Here is a 20,726-nt window from a genome sequence, read left to right on the forward strand (position 1 = left end):
CCTGCCTCCGTCCTCTCCTCAGTTAGTGGAGGCAGCTGCCGGCAGCCGCACCGCACAGTCTATTTGCGGGGGGGGGGGATCGGGCGTTACAGCCCGCGGCTCAGTCACACTCCGGCGGCTGTGGCTGCGGCAGAGGGGGGAAGTGAGGGCACTTTGAACCTGGCGCCGGCTGAGCGCCATTCACGGCTCCTGGACCGTCAGCTAATGAGAAGCTTTTCATTGGCTGGCGGTCTGCGAGCCGTGATTGGCTCACGCCAGATTTTGAAAAAGCCTCATCTACTTCTAATTGGTGCTGCAGCCGGTCCGCGAGCCGTGATTGGCTGGCGGCCGCTGCCACCTTTATAATGGAACAGGGACATGATGCTGTGGCCGGGCGGAGGCGGAACTGGTTCCGCCTGCAATTAGAGGTGACGGAACGCAGTTCCGTCCCGTTCCGGCCCACTTTAACCACTGTTTAGGAGAGTCATCAAACTCACAATTTTTGGATAAAAGCTGTTCTTCTGAAGCAGTGATGGCTGTAGAGTAGTTTCCTTCTGTACTCCTTTGGTTTTACATCAATTTTCTGCTTTAAATCTAATAACACTGAAATATTAACTTAGATAATGTGCACCTTACAGCCTAATCAGCCTGCAGCCTATAGAATGGAGCTTAAGTAGAGTTACAAGGTATGTGTGCTCAATAGTAGGAAGCAACACCCAATGTTTGCCCCCTATAATGGATATCACTAAAATGACTATGGTAACTATTAATTTATTTTAATTCTTACACATATGGTATATATATATATATATATATATATATATACATACATACACACACACACAGTATATATACAGTATATATATATATATATATATATATATATAAGAATTAAAATAAATGGGTGCCTTATCAAAGAGTCTGCAGATAGTAGATTTGCCAATTAATCTATAATACTATAGCACAGGTATGTCAGAATACAATTCTGGTCAATAACAGATGCCTGAAATGTAAAGTATTTTTTAAATTGTGATTACCTTTGCACAGATTTTTGTCAAAGCAATACTGAGCAGCAAAGTTGATTACCTCTAGATGACAAGGAGAAAGGCAGAGTCAAATCACATTTGATGTCAGCTGTTGATATAAACAATACTGCCATTGTAACACCAAAATTATGTTTCAGATCTAATAACAATTAGACATGCACTTAGATAATATGCATCCTATGGAAAATAGTAGAAGTGAAACGTGTGCAATTGTAAAAAATAAATAAGAATCAACTATCTAATCTTTTACCTCTGAGATGACCTAATTGGCTGTACAATTCCATACTAATTAGTAGAGATGAGCGGGTTCGGTTTCTCTGAATCCGAACCCGCACGAACTTCATGTTTTTTTTCACGGGTCCGAGCGACTCGGATCTTCCCGCCTTGCTCGGTTAACCCGAGCGCGCCCGAACGTCATCATGACGCTGTCGGATTCTCGCGAGACTCGGATTCTATATAAGGAGCCGCGCGTCGCCGCCATTTTCACACGTGCATTGAGATTGATAGGGAGAGGACGTGGCTGGCGTCCTCTCCATTTAGATTAGAAGAGAGAGAGAGAGAGAGATTGACCTGATTTACTGGAGCTTAGGAGTACTGTAGAACTGTAGAGAGTGCAGAGTTTACTAGTGACTGACCACAGTGACCACCAGACAGTGCAGTTTTATTTAATATATCCGTTCTCTGCCTGAAAAAAACGATACACAGTGACTCAGTCACATACCATATCTGTGTGCACTGCTCAGCCCAGTGTGCTGCATCATCTATGTATATATCTGACTGTGCTCAGCTCACACATCTTATAATTGTGGGGGAGACTGGGGAGCACTGCAGTGCCAGTTATAGGTTATAGCAGGAGCCAGGAGTACATATTATTATTAAAATTAAACAGTGCACACTTTTGCTGCAGGAGTGCCACTGCCAGTGTGACTGACCAGTGACCTGACCACACTGACCACCAGTATAGTTAGTAGTATAGTATACTATATTGTGATTGCCTGAAAAAGTTAAACACTCGTATCTGACTGTGCTCAGCTCACACATCTTATAATTGTGGGGGAGACTGGGGAGCACTGCAGTGCCAGTTATAGGTTATAGCAGGAGCCAGGAGTACATATTATTATTAAAATTAAACAGTGCACACTTTTGCTGCAGGAGTGCCACTGCCAGTGTGACTGACCAGTGACCTGACCACACTGACCACCAGTATAGTTAGTAGTATAGTATACTATATTGTGATTGCCTGAAAAAGTTAAACACTCGTCGTGTGACTTCACTTGTGTGGTGTTTTTTTTTTTTATTCTATAAAAAACTCATTCTGCTGACAGACAGTGTCCAGCAGGTCCGTCATTATATAATATATACCTGTCCGGCTGCAGTAGTGATATATATATATTTTTTATATCATTATTTATCATCCAGTCGCAGCAGACACAGTACGGTAGTTCACGGCTGTAGCTACCTCTGTGTCGGCACTCGGCAGTCCGTCCATAATTGTATACCACCTACCCGTGGTTTTTTTTTCTTTCTTCTTTTTACATACATACTACTACTACATCTCTTTATCAACCAGTCTATATTAGCAGCAGACACAGTACAGTACGGTAGTCCACGGCTGTAGCTACCTCTGTGTCGGCACTCGGCAGTCCGTCCATAATTGTATACCACCTACCCGTGTTTTTTTTTTCTTTCTTCTTTATACATACATACTACTACTACTACATCTCTTTATCAACCAGTCTATATTAGCAGCAGACACAGTACAGTACGGTAGTCCACGGCTGTAGCTACCTCTGTGTCGGCACTCGGCAGTCCGTCCATAATTGTATACCACCTACCCGTGGTTTTTTTTTCTTTCTTCTTTATACATACATACTACTACTACATCTCTTTATCAACCAGTCTATATTAGCAGCAGACACAGTACAGTACGGTAGTCCACGGCTGTAGCTACCTCTGTGTCGGCACTGGGCAGTCCGTCCATAATTGTATACCACCTACCCGTGGTTTTTTTTTCTTTCTTCTTTATACATACATACTACTACTACTACATCTCTTTATCAACCAGTCTATATTAGCAGCAGACACAGTACAGTACGGTAGTCCACGGCTGTAGCTACCTCTGTGTCGGCACTGGGCAGTCCGTCCATAATTGTATACCACCTACCCGTGGTTTTTTTTTCTTTCTTCTTTATACATACATACTACTACTACATCTCTTTATCAACCAGTCTATATTAGCAGCAGACACAGTACAGTACGGTAGTCCATGGCTGTAGCTACCTCTGTGTCGGCACTGGGCAGTCCGTCCATAATTGTATACCACCTACCCGTGGTTTTTTTTTCTTTCTTCTTTATACATACATACTACTACTACATCTCTTTATCAACCAGTCTATATTAGCAGCAGACACAGTACAGTACGGTAGTCCACGGCTGTAGCTACCTCTGTGTCGGCACTCGGCAGTCCGTCCATAATTGTATACCACCTACCCGTGGTTTTTTTTTCTTTCTTCTTTATACATACATACTACTACTACATCTCTTTATCAACCAGTCTATATTAGCAGCAGACACAGTACAGTACGGTAGTCCACGGCTGTAGCTACCTCTGTGTCGGCACTCGGCAGTCCATCCATAATTGTATACTAGTATCCATCCATCTCCATTGTTTACCTGAGGTGCCTTTTAGTTGTGCCTATTAAAATATGGAGAACAAAAATGTTGAGGTTCCAAAATTAGGGAAAGATCAAGATCCACTTCCACCTCGTGCTGAAGCTGCTGCCACTAGTCATGGCCAAGACGATGAAATGCCAGCAACGTCGTCTGCCAAGGCCGATGCCCAATGTCATAGTACAGAGCATGTAAAATCCAAAACACCAAATATCAGTAAAAAAAGGACTCCAAAACCTAAAATAAAATTGTCGGAGGAGAAGCGTAAACTTACCAATATGCCATTTACCACACGGAGTGGCAAGGAACGGCTGAGGCCCTGGCCTATGTTCATGGCTAGTGGTTCAGCTTCACATGAGGATGGAGGCACTCAGCCTCTCGCTAGAAAAATGAAAAGACTCAAGCTGGCAAAAGCAGTAGCACCACAAAGAACTGTGCGTTCTTCGAAATCCCAAATCCACAAGGAGAGTCCAATTGTGTCGGTTGCGATGCCTGACCTTCCCAACACTGGACGTGAAGAGCATGCGCCTTCCACCATTTGCACGCCCCCTGCAAGTGCTGGAAGGAGCACCCGCAGTCCAGTTCCTGATTGAAGATGTCAGTGTTGAAGTACACCAGGATGAGGAGGATATGGGTGTTGCTGGCGCTGGGGAGGAAATTGACCAGGAGGATTCTGATGGTGAGGTGGTTTGTTTAAGTCAGGCACCCGGGGAGACACCTGTTGTCCGTGGGAGGAATAGGGCCGTTGACATGCCTGGTGAAAATACCAAAAAAATCAGCTCTTCGGTGTGGAAGTATTTCACCAGAAATGCGGACAACAGGTGTCAAGCCGTGTGTTCCCTTTGTCAAGCTGTAATAAGTAGGGGTAAGGACGTTAACCACCTCGGAACATCCTCCCTTATACGTCACCTGCAGCGCATTCATAATAAGTCAGTGACAAGTTCAAAAACTTGGGCCGACAGCGGAAGCAGTCCACTGACCAGTAAATCCCTTCCTCTTGTAACCAAGCTCACGCAAACCACCCCACCAACTCCCTCAGTGTCAATTTCCTCCTTCCCCAGGAATGCCAATAGTCCTGCAGGCCATGTCACTGGCAATTCTGACGAGTCCTCTCCTGCCTGGGATTCCTCCGATGCATCCTTGCGTGTAACGCCTACTGCTGCTGGCGCTGCTGTTGTTGCTGCTGGGAGTCGATGGTCATCCCAGAGGGGAAGTCGTAAGCCCACTTGTACTACTTCCAGTAAGCAATTGACTGTCCAACAGTCCTTTGCGAGGAAGATGAAATATCACAGCAGTCATCCTGTTGCAAAGCGGATAACTGAGTCCTTGACAACTATGTTGGTGTTAGACGTGCGTCCGGTATCCGCCGTTAGTTCACAGGGAACTAGACAATTTATTGAGGCAGTGTGCCCCCGTTACCAAATACCATCTAGGTTCCACTTCTGTAGGCAGGCGATACCGAGAATGTACACGGACGTCAGAAAAAGACTCACCAGTGTCCTAAAAAATGCAGTTGTACCCAATGTCCACTTAACCACGGACATGTGGACAAGTGGAGCAGGGCAGGGTCAGGACTATATGACTGTGACAGCCCACTGGGTAGATGTATGGACTCCCACCGCTAGAACAGCAGCGGCGGCACCAGTAGCAGCATCTCGCAAACGCCAACTCTTTCCTAGGCAGGCTACGCTTTGTATCACCGCTTTCCAGAATACGCACACAGCTAAAAACCTCTTACGGCAACTGAGGAAGATCATCGCAGAATGGCTTACCCCAATTGGACTCTCCTGTGGATTTGTGGCATCGGACAACGCCAGCAATATTGTGTGTGCATTAAATATGGGCAAATTCCAGCACGTCCCATGTTTTGCACATACCTTGAATTTGGTGGTGCAGAATTTTTTAAAAAACGACAGGGGCGTGCAAGAGATGCTGTCGGTGGCCAGAAGAATTGCGGGACACTTTCGGCGTACAGGCACCACGTACAGAAGACTGGAGCACCACCAAAAACTACTGAACCTGCCCTGCCATCATCTGAAGCAAGAAGTGGTAACGAGGTGGAATTCAACCCTCTATATGCTTCAGAGGTTGGAGGAGCAGCAAAAGGCCATTCAAGCCTATACAATTGAGCACGATATAGGAGGTGGAATGCACCTGTCTCAAGTGCAGTGGAGAATGATTTCAACGTTGTGCAAGGTTCTGATGCCCTTTGAACTTGCCACACGTGAAGTCAGTTCAGACACTGCCAGCCTGAGTCAGGTCATTCCCCTCATCAGGCTTTTGCAGAAGAAGCTGGAGGCATTGAAGAAGGAGCTAAAAGGGAGCGATTCCGCTAGGCATGTGGGACTTGTGGATGCAGCCCTTAATTCGCTTAACAAGGATTCACGGGTGGTCAATCTGTTGAAATCAGAGCACTACATTTTGGCCACCGTGCTCGATCCTAGATTTAAAACCTACCTTGGATCTCTCTTTCCGGCAGACACAAGTCTGCTGGGGTGCAAAGACCTGCTGGTGACAAAATTGTCAAGTCAAGCGGAACGCGACCTGTCAACATCTCCTCCTTCACATTCTCCCGCAACTGGGGGTGCGAGGAAAAGGCTCAGAATTCCGAGCCCACCCGCTGGCGGTGATGCAGGGCAGTCTGGAGCGACTGCTGATGCTGACACCTGGTCCGGACTGAAGGACCTGACAACGATTACGGACATGTCGTCTACTGTCACTGCATATGATTCTCTCAACATTGAAAGAATGGTGGAGGATTATATGAGTGACCGCATCCAAGTAGGCACGTCAGACAGTCCGTACTTATACTGGCAGGAAAAAGAGGCAATTTGGAGGCCCTTGCACAAACTGGCTTTATTCTACCTAAGTTGCCCTCCCACAAGTGTGTACTCCGAAAGAGTGTTTAGTGCCGCCGCTCACCTTGTCAGCAATCGGCGTACGAGGTTACATCCAGAAAATGTGGAGAAGATGATGTTCATTAAAATGAATTAAAATCAATTCCTCCGCGGAGACATTGACCAGCAGCAATTGCCTCCACAAAGTATACAGGGAGCTGAGATGGTGGATTCCAGTGGGGACGAATTGATAATCTGTGAGGAGGGGGATGTACACGGTGATATATCGGAGGATGATGATGAGGTGGACATCTTGCCTCTGTAGAGCCAGTTTGTGCAAGGAGAGATTAATTGCTTCTTTTTTGGTGGGGGTCCAAACCAACCCGTCATATCAGTCACAGTCGTGTGGCAGACCCTGTCACTGAAATGATGGGTTGGTTAAAGTGTGCATGTCCTGTTTATACAACATAAGGGTGGGTGGGAGGGCCCAAGGACAATTCCATCTTGCACCTCTTTTTTCTTTTATTTTTCTTTGCGTCATGTGCTGTTTGGGGAGGGTTTTTTGGAAGGGACATCCTGCGTGACACTGCAGTGCCACTCCTAGATGGGCCCGGTGTTTGTGTCGGCCACTAGGGTCGCTAATCTTACTCACACAGCTACCTCATTGCGCCTCTTTTTTTCTTTGCGTCATGTGCTGTTTGGGGAGGGTTTTTTGGAAGGGACATCCTGCGTGACACTGCAGTGCCACTCCTAGATGGGCCAGGTGTTTGTGTCGGGCACTTGGGTCGCTGAGCTTAGTCACACAGCTACCTCATTGCACCTCTTTTTTTCTTTGCGTCATGTGCTGTTTGGGGAGTGTTTTTTGGAAGGGCCATCCTGCGTGACACTGCAGTGCCACTCCTAGATGGGCCAGGTGTTTGTGTCGGCCACTAGGGTCGCTTAGCTTAGTCATCCAGCGACCTCGGTGCAAATTTTAGGACTAAAAATAATATTGTGAGGTGTGAGGTATTCAGAATAGACTGAAAATGAGTGGAAATTATGGTTTTTGAGGTTAATAATAATATGGGATCAAAATGACCCCCAAATTCTATGATTTAAGCTGTTTTTTAGGGTTTTTTGAAAAAAACACCCGAATCCAAAACACACCCGAATCCGACAAAAAAAATTCGGTGAGGTTTTGCCAAAACGCGGTCGAACCCAAAACACGGCCGCGGAACCGAACCCAAAACCAAAACACAAAACCCGAAAAATTTCAGGCGCTCATCTCTACTAATTAGTGGCAGAAACTGTGTTCATTATGGTAAATCACACAGCCATCAGGAAGAGGAGAGAGAGTTGTGTCGTAATTCGTGACCAACTTTGGTAGAATGGCGAGTTTTGATGTAGTTTCTATAGAAGCAAACCAAGCACCCAAGTTCATCTGTAGTCCTGTTTCACCTTGTATCTGACCCTCTCATAGAGTAACAATGTATCACTCAAGTGCACAGTCTGGAACCTGACCCTTAAAGGAGGGGGCTGTCCCTCAGGCAGTAGGACCCTCCAGGTATTTCCCTTGTACCCCTGTGGGCCAATCCAATCCTGCCCAATGTTCTCAACATGTCACACACAGATTGCAAACAGGTCATGTGCACCAACTGGCTGCAGATAATCATACAGTATGCTGGGTGCAATTACCACGCAAACAAATGGTGCTGAGAAAATATTAATAGCAATAAAGTAAACGCAACCTTTATGCCCTGCCGCAACTTTGAGAAATCTGCCATTTCTTCCCAATTCACATATAGGGGAGTATTCAATTAAGTGCTGTTTTTTCAACCAGTCGAAAAAACAGCACTAATTCAACACAGGGTATTCACACGTTTTTGAATCCATTTTCACCCATGCCGTTTCACTTTTTTTTATCTGTCGAATCGGCATGAGCAAAAATTGCACCAACAACGGGTGAAAGCGCCCACAAATTTGCCAAAACATGTGTATCAGCGGCAAATTCGCCAATACATGTGGTTTACGCCAGTGCCGGATTTTTCGATCAGTTGAAAAAAACGGCACGGGCATTGAATAGGTCAAATGTGAAGTCGACCTAAAAACGGATGAAAAGTGCAGGTTATTGGACTGGTCAAAAAAACAGCACTAATTGAATACCCCCCATAGAAAGTTTAGAAACATGCGTACAGCAATTAATTACATTAAATATGTACACTCATCTATAGACAAGCATACACTTCTTCTAAATGGAATACACAGCTGTTTATTATAAACATACAATAAAATGAAAATATAAAATGAATAAAAAAATCCTGGTTTAGCAAACCTGAGCAGCACATGAAATGCACATAGAGGTATATGCAATTGCAGTCGAATTCTTGCTGGAATTCGACCGTTTTTAAATTCGACACAATTCGACAGTCACATACCCTCCCGCCGGGACCCGAATTCGACATACTCAATAAAAAACGGATTAGACAGTTCCGCTGTCGAAAAATGGACCAATTGACGGATAATAGTGTACGTCCTGGATTCAACTTTTTGAACGGCACAAAAGTGTTTAAAAAACCCAGAAAAAAGTTGCGTGGGGTCCCCCCTCCTAAGCATAACCAGCCTCGGGCTCTTTGAGCCGGTCCTGGTTGTAAAAATACGGGGGGGAAATTGACAGGGGATCCCCCGTATTTTTACAACCAGCACCGGGCTCTGCGTCCGGTCCTGGTGCAAAAAATACAGGGGACAAAAAGCGTAGGGGTCCCCCGTATTTTTAACACCAGCACCGGGCTCCACTAGTCAGAGAGACAATGCCACAGCCGGGGGACACTTTTATATCGGTCCCTGCGGCCGTGGCATTAAATCACTAACTTGTCACCCCTGGCCGGGGTAAATCAAGGGGTCCCCCCCTCCAGCCACCCAAGGGCCAGGGGTGAACCCCGAGGCTGTCCCCCCCATCCAAGGGCTGCGGATGGGGGGCTGATAGCCTTGTGTCAAATAAAAGAATATTGTTTTTTGTAGCAGAACTACAAGTCCCAGCAAGCCTCCCCCGCAAGCTGGTACTTGGAGAACCACAAGTACCAGCATGCGGGGAGGAAACGGGCCCGCTGGTACCTGTAGTTCTACTGCAAAAAAAATACCCAAATAAAAACAGTACACGCACACCGTGAAAGTAAAACTTTATTACATACATGCATGCCGACACACACATACTTACCTATGTTCACACGCCGACTCTGTCCACTTCTCCAAGTAGAATCCGCGGGGTACCTGAAAATAAAATTATACTCACCAAAATCCAGTGTAGATTTGTCCTCTTCTGTTTTGTAATCCACGTACTTGGCAAAAAAATAAAACGCTTTTACCCGGACCACGCACTGAAAGGGGTCCCATGTTTACACATGGGACCCCTTTCCCCGAATGCCGGGACCCCCCGTGACTCCTGTCACAGAGGGTCCCTTGAGCCAACCAGGGAGCGCCACGTCGTGGCACTCTCCTGATTGGCTGGGCGCGTCTGAGCTGTCAGACGGCAAATAGCACTGCCGCTCCATTATCTTCAATGGTGGGAACTTTGCGGTTAGCGGTGAGGTCACTGGGTGGCTGGAGGGGGGGGGGGGACCCCTCCTCCAGGGTACCCCAGCCAGTTAGTGATTTAATGCCACGGCCGCAGGGACCAATATAAAAGTGTCCCCCGGCTATGGCATTATCTTTCTGACTAGTGGAGTCCGATGCTGGTGTTAAAAATACGGGGGACCCCTACGCTTTTTGTCCCCCGTATTTTTTGCACCAGGACCGGACGCAGAGCCCGGTGCTGGTTGTAAAAATACGGGGGATCCCATGTCAATTTTTCCCCCGTATTTTTACAACCAGGACCGGCTCAAAGAGCCCGAGGCTGGTTATGCTTAGGAAGGGGGACCCCACGCCTTTTTTTTTTCTTGATTTTTAACACATTCCCACCCTTTCCCACTGAAAAACATGCTCTGATCTCTCCATATTATTTTAGTCAGTAAAAAAAAAATATATATTCTTTTAAAAAATATATAAATAATACTTGTGGCTTCTAATAGACAAACCAAGTAGATAATCCCTTCTAATATAAATAGATATGCTATTAGCAACAAAAAAAACTCACAAAAAAAAACATGTTTTTACATTTTTTTATTAGATTCCGCCAGCATAATGAGGCGGACTGAAATTGACGAAATGACTGTCGAAAAGCACTGTTGTCGAATCGACATTCTTCAATTGAATATACTTTTGTCGAAAAGCCGCATTTTTACCATTGCAGACATGTCGAATTTGACAACTGTCGAATTTCAAAAAGTCGAATCTGAAACGGCCGTTTTTTTGTTGAAAAGTACTGTATTGCATTGTCTAAAAATTTTTTTGTGTCGAAAATGCCCGGTTTTTAGACATTTGCGGCAATTCGACCGCAATTGCATATACCCCATAGTATCTCATACAATAATTATAGTAGTGATGAGCGCCTGAAATTTTTCGTGTTTTGTGTTTTGGTTTTGGGTTCGGTTCCGCGGCCGTGTTTTGGGTTCGACCGCGTTTTGGCAAAACCTCACCGAATTTTTTTTGTCGGATTCGGGTGTGTTTTGGATTCGGGTGTTTTTTTCAAAAAACCCTAAAAAACAGCTTAAATCATAGAATTTGGGGGTCATTTTGATCCCATATTATTATTAACCTCAAAAACCATAATTTCCACTAATTTTCAGTCTATTCTGAATACCTCACACCTCACAATATTATTTTTAGTCCTAAAATTTGCACCGAGGTCGCTGGATGACTAAGCTAAGCGACCCTAGTGGCCGACACAAACACCTGGCCCATCTAGGAGTGGCACTGCAGTGTCACGCAGGATGTCCCTTCCAAAAAACCCTCCCCAAACAGCACATGACGCAAAGAAAAAAAGAGGCGCAATGAGGTAGCTGTGTGAGTAAGATTAGCGACCCTAGTGGCCGACACAAACACCGGGCCCATTTAGGAGTGGCACTGCAGTGTCACGCAGGATGTCCCTTCCAAAAAACCCTCCCCAAACAGCACATGACGCAAAGAAAAAAAGAGGCGCAATGAGGTAGCTGTGTGAGTAAGATTAGCGACCCTAGTGGCCGACACAAACACCGGGCCCATCTAGGAGTGGCACTGCAGTGTCACGTAGGATGTCCCTTCCAAAAAACCCTCCCCAAATAGCACATGACGCAAAGAAAAAAAGAGGCGCAATGAGGTAGCTGTGTGAGTAAGATTAGCGACCGTAGTGGCCGACACAAACACCGGGCCCATTTAGGAGTGGCACTGCAGTGTCACGCAGGATGTCCCTTCCAAAAAACCCTCCCCAAACAGCACATGATGAAAAGAAAAAAAGAGGCGCAATGAGGTAGCTGTGTGAGTAAGATTAGCGACCCTAGTGGCCGACACAAACACCGGGCCCATCTAGGAGTGGCACTGCAGTGTCACGCAGGATGTCCCTTCCAAAAAACCCTCCCCAAACAGCACATGACGCAAAGAAAAAAAGAGGCGCAATGAGGTAGCTGTGTGAGTAAGATTAGCGACCGTAGTGGCCGACACAAACACCGGGCCCATTTAGGAGTGGCACTGCAGTGTCACGCAGGATGTCCCTTCCAAAAAACCCTCCCCAAACAGCACATGACGCAAAGAAAAAAAGAGGCGCAATGAGGTAGCTGTGTGAGTAAGATTAGCGACCCTAGTGGCCGACACAAACACCGGGCCCATCTAGGAGTGGCACTGCAGTGTCACGCAGGATGGCCCTTCCAAAAAACCCTCCCCAAACAGCACATGACGCAAAGAAAAAAAGAGGCGCAATGAGGTAGCTGACTGTGTGAGTAAGATAAGCGACCCTAGTGGCCGACACAAACACCGGGCCCATTTAGGAGTGGCACTGCAGTGTCACGCAGGATGTCCCTTCCAAAAAACCCTCCCCAAACAGCACATGACGCAAAGAAAAATAAAAGAAAAAAGAGGTGCAAGATGGAATTGTCCTTGGGCCCTCCCACCCACCCTTATGTTGTATAAACAAAACAGGACATGCACACTTTAACCAACCCATCATTTCAGTGACAGGGTCTGCCACACGACTGTGACTGATATGACGGGTTGGTTTGGACCCCCCCCCCAAAAAAGAAGCAATTAATCTCTCCTTGCACAAACTGGCTCTACAGAGGCAAGATGTCCACCTCATCATCATCCTCCGATATATCACCGTGTACATCCCCCTCCTCACAGATTATCAATTCGTCCCCACTGGAATCCACCATCTCAGCTCCCTGTGTACTTTGTGGAGGCAATTGCTGCTGGTCAATGTCTCCGCGGAGGAATTGATTATAATTCATTTTAATGAACATCATCTTCTCCACATTTTCTGGATGTAACCTCGTACGCCGATTGCTGACAAGGTGAGCGGCGGCACTAAACACTCTTTCGGAGTACACACTTGTGGGAGGGCAACTTAGGTAGAATAAAGCCAGTTTGTGCAAGGGCCTCCAAATTGCCTCTTTTTCCTGCCAGTATATGTATGGACTGTGTGACGTGCCTACTTGGATGCGGTCACTCATATAATCCTCCACCATTCTTTCAATGGTGAGAGAATCATATGCAGTGACAGTAGACGACATGTCCGTAATCGTTGTCAGGTCCTTCAGTCCGGACCAGATGTCAGCATCAGCAGTCGCTCCAGACTGCCCTGCATCACCGCCAGCGGGTGGGCTCGGAATTCTGAGCCTTTTCCTCGCACCCCCAGTTGCGGGAGAATGTGAAGGAGGAGATGTTGACAGGTCGCGTTCCGCTTGACTTGACAATTTTCTCACCAGCAGGTCTTTCAACCCCAGCAGACTTGTGTCTGCCGGAAAGAGAGATCCAAGGTAGGCTTTAAATCTAGGATCGAGCATGGTGGCCAAAATGTAGTGCTCTGATTTCAACAGATTGACCACCCGTGAATCCTTGTTAAGCGAATTAAGGGCTCCATCCACAAGTCCCACATGCCTAGCGGAATCGCTCCGTGTTAGCTCCTCCTTCAATGTCTCCAGCTTCTTCTGGAAAAGCCTGATGAGGGGAATGACCTGACTCAGGCTGGCAGTGTCTGAACTGACTTCACGTGTGGCAAGTTCAAAGGGCAGCAGAACCTTGCACAACGTTGAAATCATTCTCCACTGCGCTTGAGACAGGTGCATTCCACCTCCTATATCGTGCTCAATTGTATAGGCTTGAATGGCCTTTTGCTGCTCCTCCAACCTCTGAAGCATATATAGGGTTGAATTCCACCTCGTTACCACTTCTTGCTTCAGATGATGGCAGGGCAGGTTCAGTAGTTTTTGGTGGTGCTCCAGTCTTCTGTACGTGGTGCCTGTACGCCGAAAGTGTCCCGCAATTCTTCTGGCCACCGACAGCATCTCTTGCACGCCCCTGTCGTTTTTTAAATAATTCTGCACCACCAAATTCAAGGTATGTGCAAAACATGGGACGTGCTGGAATTTGCCCATATTTAATGCACACACAATATTGCTGGCGTTGTCCGATGCCACAAATCCACAGGAGAGTCCAATTGGGGTAAGCCATTCCGCGATGATCTTCCTCAGTTGCCGTAAGAGGTTTTCAGCTGTGTGCGTATTCTGGAAAGCGGTGATACAAAGCGTAGCCTGCCTAGGAAAGAGTTGGCGTTTGCGAGATGCTGCTACTGGTGCCGCCGCTGCTGTTCTTGCGGCGGGAGTCCATACATCTACCCAGTGGGCTGTCACAGTCATATAGTCCTGACCCTGCCCTGCTCCACTTGTCCACATGTCCGTGGTTAAGTGGACATTGGGTACAGCTGCATTTTTTAGGACACTGGTGACTCTTTTTCTGAGGTCTGTGTACATTTTCGGTATCGCCTGCCTAGAGAAATGGAACCTAGATGGTATTTGGTACCGGGGACACAGTACCTCCAACAAGTCTCTAGTTGGCTCTGCAGTAATGATGGATACCGGAACCACGTTTCTCACCACCCAGGATGCCAAGGCCTCAGTTATCCGCTTTGCAGTAGGATGACTGCTGTGATATTTCATCTTCCTCGCAAAGGACTGTTGGACAGTCAATTGCTTGGTGGAAGTAGTAAAAGTGGTCTTACGACTTCCCCTCTGGGATGACCATCGACTCCCAGCAGCAACAACAGCAGCGCCAGCAGCAGTAGGCGTTACACGCAAGGATGCATCGGAGGAATCCCAGGCAGGAGAGGAATCATCAGAATTGCCAGTGACATGGCCTGCAGGACTATTGGCATTCCTGGGGAAGGAGGAAATTGACACTGAGGGAGTTGGTGGGGTGGTTTGCGTGAGCTTGGTTACAAGAGGAAGGGATTTACTGGTCAGTGGACTGCTTCCGCTGTCACCCAAAGTTTTTGAACTTGTCACTGACTTATTATGAATGCGCTGCAGGTGACGTATAAGGGAGGATGTTCCGAGGTGGTTAACGTCCTTACCCCTACTTATTACAGCTTGACAAAGGGAACACACGGCTTGACACCTGTTGTCCGCATTTCTGTTGAAATACCTCCACATCGAAGAGCTGATTTTTTTGGTATTTTCACCAGGCATGTCAACGGCCATATTCCTCCCACGGACAACAGGTGTCTCCCCGGGTGCCTGACTTAAACAAACCACCTCACCATCAGAATCCTCCTGGTCAATTTCCTCCCCAGCGCCAGCAACACCCATATCCTCCTCATCCTGGTGTACTTCAACACTGACATCTTCAATCTGACTATCAGGAACTGGACTGCGGGTGCTCCTTCCAGCACTTGCAGGGGGCGTGCAAATGGTGGAAGGCGCATGCTCTTCACGTCCAGTGTTGGGAAGGTCAGGCATCGCAACCGACACAATTGGACTCTCCTTGTGGATTTGGGATTTCGAAGAACGCACAGTTCTTTGCGGTGCTTTTGCCAGCTTGAGTCTTTTCAGTTTTCTAGCGAGAGGCTGAGTGCTTCCATCCTCATGTGAAGCTGAACCACTAGCCATGAACATAGGCCAGGGCCTCAGCCGTTCCTTGCCACTCCGTGTGGTAAATGGCATATTGGCAAGTTTACGCTTCTCCTCCGACAATTTTATTTTAGGTTTTGGAGTCCTTTTTTTACTGATATTTGGTGTTTTGGATTTGACATGCTCTGTACTATGACATTGGGCATCGGCCTTGGCAGACGACGTTGCTGGCATTTCATCGTCTCGGCCATGACTAGTGGCAGCAGCTTCAGCACGAGGTGGAAGTGGATCTTGATCTTTCCCTAATTTTGGAACCTCAACATTTTTGTTCTCCATATTTTAATAGGCACAACTAAAAGGCACCTCAGGTAAACAATGGAGATGGATGGATACTAGTATACAATTATGGACGGACTGCCGAGTGCCGACACAGCGGTAGCTACAGCCGTGGACTACCGTACTGTACTGTGTCTGCTGCTAATATAGACTGGTTGATAAAGAGATGTAGTAGTAGTATGTATGTATAAAGAAGAAAGAAAAAAAAACCACGGGTAGGTGGTATACAATTATGGACGGACTGCCGAGTGCCGACACAGAGGTAGCTACAGCCGTGAACTACCGTACTGTACTGTGTCTGCTGCTAATATAGACTGGTTGATAAAGAGATGTAGTAGTATGTATGTATAAAGAAGAAAGAAAAAAAAACCACGGGTAGGTGGTATACAATTATGGACGGACTGCCGAGTGCCGACACAGAGGTAGCTACAGCCGTGGACTACCGTACTGTACTGTGTCTGCTGCTAATATAGACTGGTTGATAAAGAGATGTAGTAGTATGTATGTATAAAGAAGAAAGAAAAAAAAACCACGGGTAGGTGGTATACAATTATGGACGGACTGCCGAGTGCCGACACAGAGGTAGCTACAGCCGTGAACTACCGTACTGTACTGTGTCTGCTGCTAATATAGACTGGTTGATAAAGAGATGTAGTAGTATGTATGTATAAAGAAGAAAGAAAAAAAAACCACGGGTAGGTGGTATACAATTATGGACGGACTGCCGAGTGCCGACACAGAGGTAGCTACAGCCGTGGACTACCGTACTGTACTGTTTCTGCTGCTAATATAGACAGGTTGATAAAGAGATGTAGTAGTATGTATGTATAAAGAAGAAAGAAAAAAAAACCTCGGGTAGGTGGTATACAATTATGGACGGACTGCCGAGTGCCGACACAGAGGTAGCTACAGCCGTGAACTACCGTACTGTACTGTGTCTGCTGCTAATATAGACTGGTTGATAAAGAGATGTAGTAGTATGTATGTATAAAGAAGAAAGAAAAAAAAAACACGGGTAGGTGGTATACAATTATGGACGGACTGCCGAGTGCCGACACAGAGGTAGCTACAGCCGTGAACTACCGTACTGTACTGTGTCTGCTGCTAATATAGACTGGTTGATAAAGAGATGTAGTAGTATGTATGTATAAAGAAGAAAGAAAAAAAAAACCACGGGTAGGTGGTATACAATTATGGATGGACTGCCGAGTGCCGACACAGAGGTAGCTACAGCCATGAACTACCGTACTGTACTGTGTCTGCTGCTAATATAGACTGGTTGATAAAGAGATGTAGTAGTATGTATGTATAAAGAAGAAAGAAAAAAAAAACCACGGGTAGGTGGTATACAATTATGGACGTACTTCCGAGTGCCGACACAGAGGTAGCTACAGCCGTGGACTACCGTACTGTACTGTGTCTGCTGCTAATATAGACTGGTTGATAAAGAGATGTAGTAGTATGTATGTATAAAGAAGAAAGAAAAAAAAACCACGGGTAGGTGGTATACAATTATGGACGGACTGCCGAGTGCCGACACAGAGGTAGCTACAGCCGTGAACTACCGTACTGTACTGTGTCTGCTGCTAATATATACTGGTTGATAAAGAGATGTAGTAGTATGTATGTATAAAGAAGAAAGAAAAAAAAACCACGGGTAGGTGGTATACAATTATGGACGGACTGCCGAGTGCCGACACAGAGGTAGCTACAGCCGTGGACTACCGTACTGTACTGTGTCTGCTGCTAATATAGACTGGTTGATAAAGAGATGTAGTAGTATGTATGTATAAAGAAGAAAGAAAAAAAAACCACGGGTAGGTGGTATACAATTATGGATGGACTGCCGAGTGCCGACACAGAGGTAGCTACAGCCGTGAACTACCGTACTGTGTCTGCTGTGACTGGATGATAAATAATGATATAAAAAATATATATATATCACTACTGCAGCCGGACAGGTATATATTATATAATGACGGACCTGCTGGACACTGTCTGTCAGCAGAATGAGTTTTTTATAGAATAAAAAAAAAACACCACACAAGTGAAGTCACACGACGAGTGTTTAACTTTTTCAGGCAATCACAATATAGTATACTACTAACTATACTGGTGGTCAGTGTGGTCAGGTCACTGGTCAGTCACACTGGCAGTGGCACTCCTGCAGCAAAAGTGTGCACTGTTTAATTTTAATATAATATGTACTCCTGGCTCCTGCTATAACCTATAACTGGCACTGCAGTGCTCCCCAGTCTCCCCCACAATTATAAGCTGTGTGAGCTGAGCACAGTCAGATATATATACATAGATGATGCACCACACTGGGCTGAGCAGTGCACACAGATATGGTATGTGACTGAGTCACTGTGTGTATCGTTTTTTTCAGGCAGAGAACGGATATATTAAATAAAACTGCACTGTCTGGTGGTCACTGTGGTCAGTCACTAGTAAACTCTGCACTCTCTACACTTCTACAGTACTCCTAAGCTCCAGTAAATCAGGTCAATCTCTCTCTCTCTCTCTCTCTCTTCTAATCTAAATGGAGAGGACGCCAGCCACGTCCTCTCCCTATCAATCTCAATGCACGTGTGAAAATGGCGGCGACGCGCGGCTCCTTATATAGAATCCGAGTCTCGCGAGAATCCGACAGCGTCATGATGACGTTCGGGCGCGCTCGGGTTAACCGAGCAAGGCGGGAGGATCCGAGTCTGCTCGGACCCGTGAAAAAAACCATGAAGTTCGGGCGGGTTCGGATTCAGAGAAACCGAACCCGCTCATCTCTAAATTATAGGACATCTAAATTTGCCAAATGATGAACAAGTGTGTTAATCTCAGGAAAAAGCAGCAAATAGTAGTAGATATAATTTTAATAGATCTAGTAAATAGAGTTTGTCTCTGGTGCAGCATCGATTGCTCAACTCCATCAGTTTTAAATATGTACCAAAAATAATTAAAATGATGCTACTTAGGAGGAAATTTACTGAATTGTAGGACTGAAATTCCCATGTGGTGACTGTATCCCGTCAATTTGCTAATCTCAAAACCATACCAAAAATGCATAGATACCTCACTTTAGGACAGAAATCACCGCCCCAATCTTCCTACCTTAAATAGATAGAAATCACCCGATTTACTGATTGATCAGAGTGTGGGAAGAGCTGTGCTCTGACCAATCAGAGCATTCCAATGTATTCCTATAGCTGTGATTAGTGCAGTCATTTACCCTGGATCTCATAAGAGTATTGCATTGTCCATTTACCTGTATTTTTTTCTATGATCCCTGGAAAGCCTTCATGGATGGAAGCGGATCCTTTACCTATGGATAAATGAATAAAAAGGGTGAATTTTACATTACTTTTGTCAGTGATTATTGTTTTTGTTGTTTTTTTACTTAAAATATTATTTTATTGAAGAAAAGCACATTACAAGTTATGCAAGAGTTAGAAACAAACAGATTTTACACCAATTTAGTAAATGAGAAAACAGAGAGAAGATGGAAGGGATGTCAGTGTTGTTGTTTTTTTATATTTTTTCATTGCAGTTGGACTACAAATCCCAGTGGGTCCTGTCTGACACAGCATCCTGGCACTTGTGGTTCACAATTATTTAACATATGTTGCTGGAAAATAACCACTTTCACCTTCTGAACTGATGTAAAAGATTTGGAGCTGTTAATATTCACCACCATGTCTAGAATTGCATCGGCAATCTGCGTGGCAGATAATCCAGCTTCACCTTTTCCCAGAGCACGGGAAAGCCACCAAAGACATCTGATTATTCTCACACTCCTGCAAACAGTCCGCTAAATTTTTTAGGACATCTTATTGCTTTATGCTAACCCGATGGAGGTTACACTTACAGTGTCTGTTATTCAGAATGAGGTTATGAGGTTTCCTGGTGGTGTGATTATATATCTGTTGTGGGGCTGGGAGCCATAAAGTTTTATAATGTATAATGTTTTAATGCTTTAATGTTCAGTCCAGCTGCTTCCAGAATTGCTTTAGAAACTCTTGTACCAAGGATTAAGATTCTGGTTTCAGGAATTGATGATGATTTGAGCCTTCTCCTTGGTTTTATCTCCTCTTTTCACCTTGTAACAGGTCCCTCATGTGAAGAACCAAGTTTTTTTCTTTAAGGTCTTAAATTTCACGTGTGCTGCTAATCTGGAAAATCTCATCTAACATCATATATATACACTACCAGAGCCCAAGGGTAATTAAGGTTGGCAGTTTGGATGGCCAAGAGCGAAACTGATTTCCATCCATGTTGTTTGGCCAATGTCACACAATCTGTATTGATTCCCTGAAGTACTGTTTCTGCAGTCCCTTGTTCCACTGTGGGGTCACAACGTGAAGAACCTACCTAACAGCTGAAATTGCAGCCATCAGCTTTATAGACGGACCCCATGCCACCTTCGTGCCTACACTCTCTTGTTCAGAAGCTGCTGGAGTTCATCACTAGCCCGGTTGCATGATGCTTTAGAAACACCACCACTGTGAAGGGCAGGTCACTTCCTACACTGTTCACTATTATGTTGGTTATGGCATATTCAATATTCTTCTGAACTAGCATGATGATCAGCCCTTCTTTATTCATCATGGTTTCCTCACTGCCCACTCTGACTTCGGGACGCTATTTTTCTGACAGCATCACCAGCCGACAAGGGACCCTCCTTCCTGACAATGCGGTCACATTCATGTTAGAGTTTAGGTCCCGCCGTATTCAGTATGGCACTGTGAATTACTATTCTAATAAAGGGGGCTGATAAAGCTAAATATTTATCTTATTTAAAACCCTTTATGAGGTCTAAGAACACTGTACGCTATTGACGTATGGAGTACCGCAAGGGTACGCACGTTGCGTAGCAATCGCTTAGCCGAGGTCAAGACGCTCAAGCGTCACGTTCG

Source organism: Pseudophryne corroboree, chromosome 10 (assembly GCF_028390025.1).
Source record: "Pseudophryne corroboree isolate aPseCor3 chromosome 10, aPseCor3.hap2, whole genome shotgun sequence".
NCBI lineage: Eukaryota > Metazoa > Chordata > Amphibia > Anura > Myobatrachidae > Pseudophryne > Pseudophryne corroboree.